The sequence below is a fragment of the Dasypus novemcinctus genome, chromosome 5, assembly GCF_030445035.2.
Source record: "Dasypus novemcinctus isolate mDasNov1 chromosome 5, mDasNov1.1.hap2, whole genome shotgun sequence".
Taxonomy (NCBI): Eukaryota; Metazoa; Chordata; class Mammalia; order Cingulata; family Dasypodidae; genus Dasypus; species Dasypus novemcinctus.
Window position 1 is genome coordinate 29585949 of NC_080677.1, and position 6247 is coordinate 29592195.

At 43.6% G+C, this 6247-nt stretch overlaps 1 pseudogene; it reads right to left on the bottom strand.

Moving 5' to 3' along the window:
* Window positions 1-4485: 4485 nt before the first annotated feature.
* LOC101439400 (S-formylglutathione hydrolase pseudogene) lies at window positions 4486-5290 on the bottom strand (annotated as a pseudogene).
* Between the last annotated feature and the right edge of the window lie 957 nt (window positions 5291-6247).

A 6247-nucleotide genomic window follows, 5' to 3' on the forward strand; every position in this document is an offset into this window, starting at 1 on the left:
ACCGTTTTGAATCTGATGTTCAGGAGAAGCATGACTGAGATGATCACACTTGGAAGTGAGAGAGAAGCATGCCTGGAAGAAGAGGATTCTGGGTAGTGGAAACAGCACATGCAAAGACCCTGAGGTGGAAGTCTGCCTGGTGTGTCCAAAGAAGAGCAAGGAGCCAGCATGCCTTGAACAGCACAGGTGGGTACAGAGTAGCAGATGAGGCTGAGTTGGGGATGTTGCAGATGGTGTGGGCTTTGCAGGCCATTGTCATGCCTTTGGCTTTTACTCCAAGTGAGATAGGAGACAATGGAGGGTGAACTGATCTTTACCCTTTCCCATTTCTAGAAGAGCTTTTGTCATCTGCTAAATTTTCCTGTGAGGAAACTCTAAGAGCAGCATGCTTGTTATATTCAAAGTCACTAATGCAAATAATAGAGTGCAGTTTGGAATGACTTTGCCCTAGGAATTTTTTTCATTCATTCATTCTTTCATCCAACATTTATTGGTCACAAGAAATACAAACAGAAAGAAATACAACATTGTCTGATAACTGTAATGGCACCAAGACTAAATATTTAGTATTTATTTAACAATTATAATGCCCTATCCTGGATTAATCTCAGTTTAGAGAAGTACTGCCAAAGTAGGACTTCCAATTCCTGCACTTTACAGATGAGGAAACTTAGACCAGAGTTGATAGGCAACTTCCCCCAGGTCAGAGAGTGGTGAAAGTGGTGTTAGTGTCTCCTTAGCCACAGAGGAATCTACAAACCATGGGGTACCTTCTCTCTTCTTTTCATACCTCCAGCAGCCCCTGATACAATGTTGGTAAAATAATATGGTTGAACTACAAAGGGACAGACAGATTCCCATGATGCTTTGCTATTAAAAAAAAATGTCAGCAATGAATAGGCCATACCTTTTCTTCTGCAAAGTGCTTTCTGTAGAATTCAATCCCATTGTCACTGTCACACAGACTCATTCAGCTGTCTGGGTCAGTGCAACTCAAGGAGTGTCCCACTGAACTGCCAGTATCATGGAAAAGCTGCTCAGCCTTGGGCAAGTGATTGAATCCATTGACCTCATTTTCTGCATCCTGAAAATGAAAAGATTTGAAGAGATGATCTCTGAGGGCCTTTCCAGCTTGGAAATTCTAGGATTCTGATGGGATCATTGCTTGGGATTTAGTGCACAAAGGAGACATAGGTAGGGATAAACAACTGCCCCTCTCTCTTCTTGTATTATTTTCTATGGGTTTAAAGCTAGCACCTGAAATGTACATACTATGTCTTCTGATTCTTTAAAAAATCTTCTCTTTCTCTCTCTCAACTTCTCTTTTTTCTAATATCTTTCTGTTTTATCTTATTCACGGTCAACTTTGAGTTTCTAATAAACTCACCAAGGGCTTGAGCCAACTTTTCTCATAAATAGGTAGGGAAAGAAAGATGTAAAAAGAAAAGTTCCTGCTTCCACATAAACTCCCACAGATCAGCATCTGCCCTCAATTTTGACAAAGCAAATGAAAGAGGGAAAGGAGTTCTTACTGATTGATGGAGAACAGACAGTAAAGCACAGAAGCTTCTCTTTGGCCAGCCTTGCCATTGTGTTTCCTCCTCTTCATGTCCTCCCAAGGGCTGGACACCTGACACTTCCCCTGAGATTCTCATGGCATTGACAGTTTAGCTGGAAATCCAAGCCTCGCTCCAGGGGGATTTCTCACTGCTTTCCCACAGACTATCCATCCTGTAGTGTGGGTGGGAGCATGAGTGTGCAGAGAGATAAAGGGCAAGGCTGTGACAGCAGGTATTAGGCAAGGCTCCCAGCGGCCCCCATTGGCCAGCCTTGGCCAGCCAGGCAGGGAAACCAAAGACCAGCTGTACCATCCAGCACACAGACTTGCAACCACTCTGACTCATTACTATGCAACTAGGGCACTGGGCCTGCTGGGGCTGCTGCAAACATATTTGCTCAGGAACTCTGTCCTTTCCTCAAGTGAGGCTGGAAATATGGATGTCATGGGCATCTTGGTGCTCTCCTTGCTTCTCCTTTTCCTTTAGTCTTCTTTTTCAGCAATCTCTCTCTCTCTCTTTCTCTCTCTCTCTCTCTCATACAACCTGCAGGAACTGATAGCTCAGAGTCTAAATTCCAGAGATTCTGACATTAAATTATCAAGATGTTGAGGTTGCAAAAATATATTACAATGCATACAAAGAAACAGGAAACAGTCCATGCAATGGTGCAGGATTAAAGCATTAGAAACCTTCAAGGAGAAACACCAGACCTGGGAAATAACAGACAAAGACTTCTTAGAAGTGGTCTTAAATATCCTCAAAGAACTAAAGGGAAACATGGATTAAGAACTGAAGGAAATCAGGAGAACAATAGATGAATACAAAGAGGATGTTAATAAAAGAGATATCATGAAAAGGAACCAAGTGTAGCTGAAGAGCACAGTAGCAGAAATAAATTCCCTAGAGAAGTTTAACAGTAGTTTGGAGCTGGCAGACAGAAGCATCAGTGAACTTAATATAAGACAACTGAAATCATTTAGTTTGAGAAACAGAAAAAAAAAGGATGAAGAAAAATGAGACCCTGAGAGATGGGTGGGGCACAATCATGTCTATCAACATCTGTATTGTGGGAGTCCCAGGAGAAAAAAAAGGAGCAGAAAGAATACTCAAAAAATTAACAGCTGATTGCCAAGTTTAATGAAAGACATGAAAAGGCATATCCAAACTCCAAACAGGATAAACCCAAATAGACCCATACTGAGACATATTATAATCAAATTGTCAATGCCAAAGACAAGTCTGAAAGCCATGTGGGAGAAGCAATGAATCACGTATAAGGAAAACTTACAGTGTACATTCTCAACCTCTTTCTTATAACAGGCCAGTGCCCTGGACCAATGACTCTCATGTTTAGTCCCAGGACTCTTTTGACCTTGGACTCTACCAGGACTACTGGATGAGGGCCTTCTGAGGTGGTCTCTACTTTTGTTTGTGTGAATTTACATGAGAGACTTCTGCTGTTTAAATTTAATTCATGTCAATGGCATGTCATCAAGAGCAGCCAACCTTCTTATTTTTTAAAAAAATTATTTGGTCATATATGTTGACATTTAATCAAACTAAATAGTCTCAAGAAACATGATAGTGGGGCTGGTGTTTACATGGTTGATGGGAAAAGAGCTTAACTCATTTCTGGGAATGAAATGGAAATGTAAGCACTCTTCTTATTTGAAAATCTGAAGAATTAGGGGAGGTAGAGTCTTTATTTTAAACAGAGGTGGATCTTACAAATTCTATCCATTTTAACTTTAGAAATAGAAAGCTGAAGATACAACCACGTCCCCACTGACTTTAAAAATTATGAAATCTTCCTTCTACTGCATTTCTAAACATCTTAGATTCTACGAAAAATCATGAACAAGTGAATATTACCCCTACTAAATTTTTGTGTCCATATCATATAAACTAAGCAGCTTTATTGTTTCCTTGGTGTGTTATAGAAAGAGCACTGTCTTTGAAGTCTGAAAGGTGTGGGTTGGAAACCCAGCCCCACATACGAGCTAACCTGTCAGTGCCCCAGTTAGAGGGATGACAATGCCTCGTGGGGGTGCTGTGAGGAGTCAACAGGATCCTGACCAATAGCATCTTGCACACGCGGTTGGGACTTCTGCCCTGTGGGAGAACAATGCATTCACATCCCTGCCCCTTTCTGCTGCTAAAGCTGCGAAGAAATCTGAGCCACAGCCCATACTCCAGCAAACCACTAGGTGGCACTGGTTTTGGGAATCCTTTATCCATCATCTCAAAGTGTCTTGAATTTACCACCATTCCATCTCCTAAAAGTTTTCCTGCATGTTGGTGATCCAGTGTGTGGATTTCACTCCTATTGGCTTAAGCCCAATCACTTAGGGATGAATTATTTGAACTGACATTACTGTTATCACCAAGGTGCACACTGCACTTAAACGTGCAGGGTAAGTAACAGAAGCTAATCAATGGCAAGAAAGAGGTAGAAATAGAAGGAAAGGAAAACAAGGAGAATGAAAGGTAAGTAATAAAGGAAGGGTCAGTGAGGTGGGAGAGATGGGTGGAGAAGGACAGGATAAGAGCAAGGCTGGAAGAGGGAAAGGGGAAGTAAATTAGTATTTGACTAAAAATGGGAGAGCTGTTGTTTCACATGCTGAGAAGCCAAAAGAGGTACCTTCTTTCCTTTGAGAACCAAGAGACTCTGAGGGTTTGTCCACACAGCATGCTGATGTATCTGGCTGCACAGCCTAGGAATGCCAGAGATAAACAAAACCTGGGGAAGACTGGCACCCCACCCAGATATTTTCTCCTTCCTGAGTCACAGAGGTAGAAGTAAATGCAAACACTGCATAGGGATACTAAAACGTTTGGAGTATGAGGGAAGGCACCTATTTTTTTTCTGCATTTCTGTTTATTACAACTTTTATAATTTTGAAAAGATTCTACCATCTGAAGTTTTTCATGCATTCAGGTATTTTGCGTGATGTCTGATGTGATAAGTAATCAAGGTTGCAATGAAGTAGTGCTGTGATCATAACCCTCTTGCGATCTAAAAACAACAGGAATTTATTGAGCAGGAAGCAACTGTCTGAAAGGAACTTGGCGTCTTTTCCTTGATCAATTAATATGTCCAGCAGAGACCTTGGATGAGATGTCACAAGATGGGTAGCATCAGAAGCCTTCCATTTACTTTCACCTGGCCGCAAATATCCACTAAAGGCTTTTTGCCCCAAGGGCAAAGCACTGGGTTGCAAAATGGAGCAAATGCCCACAGCGAGGTCTATTTTCCTGGATTCTGCAAAATACAGATCAGACCTCCATGCCTTCCCATTCAAGCAAAACAACAGACATTCTTTGGAGGTCCACTGGGAAATAGACCTTTGTGAGTTGGGAAACTCCTCTGCTCTGGAAGAGAGCATTCTGTGGTTCAACTTCCAAGGCTCTTTCGTGGCATCCACATAAAACCCAGCACGAGTGCTGAAGTTCCAGCTCTCATCTTTAAAATTGCAGCCACCAGGGCTGCTAGCTGGAGCAACGACCAGGACCTTTCTGAGGCAGCCTAGCGACAACCAGATTTTGATATAAAATTTTGTTCTGTGCAAGTTAAGCCAGCCAGCCAGTACAGTGCTGGGCATTCTCCAGTTTCTGCCTTTGGTGGTAAGTACACAGCAACTTTCATTTTACCTTTAAACGTGACACTGTCATGTTCAAACACTCCTGCAAGCCACAAAGCACTTGTTGCTGCAAATCTGCCTCAATGCCATTTTTTCTCCTTTTAATGAATATTAATCCCAATTTCTAGAGAACAAAGCTCTGAAAAACTGTCCCGTTGCTGCTTGCTCCTTGGTCTGCACCAAAGGGCAGCGAATGCACTGGAGATGAGTCCCCTGAGGATTCGGAACGCTCTGGAGCCTTCCTTTCCCGTATGAATGGGGTGAACATTTCTACTCCATGCAACGGGTGTTTGGTCCGAAATGCGGAAATTCTCGGTCAAATGGAAGATGGGCACTCGCTAAAGCTCCCCCTCCACGCAGAGCGCCCGCGCGTCCCTGGGCTGGCCATTCCTGGCGGCTCCGTGGAGGGAAAGGGATTGCGGGCGAAGGCCACCCGGTCACGGCTCAGGCCTGCGCGCCGGGCCGGCTTCCAGCCAGCGCTGGGTGGCCGCGGCTTCTGCCGGCACCCAGTCTCACCTCGGGGCCGCGTAAAGGAGGGGCCCGGTCACCTCGATTTCCCCTCTGATAACCCTGAGGGGACTCTCAGGGGATGTGCGCACGTGCTCACGGTGCTGAAGGCTAACTCTTCAGGGCAGCGAGCTGTCACCTAAGGGTGCAGGTGGAGGCGTGCTTCCACCTTTAGGCAGCTGTTGGGGGTGGGGTGAAAATGTTAAGTCCATTTTTGTGCTATTTCCTACCTTAAAATGTAACCTTCTAATAGAAGGTTTTGAATAATGCTATATGAATTGAGTTGGAAACTGAATTCATGTTTTTTATCTTCTAGTCTAGCTGGAGATAACTCTCAAAAATACTTTTTGGTGGACAACCTCCAAACAGCTGTCTGTCATTCAGGCTTATTATTAAAGATATATTCGCCATGCGTCTGGACAAGCAGGACTCATTTTATTTTTAGTGTGCAGGAATGCTTTCCATGTCAAGATGTTTCTCAGTCTCCTACATGGCCTTTGTGGCTTTTGGCTGCCCAGCAGCGCTCTTTCCCTTTACAGG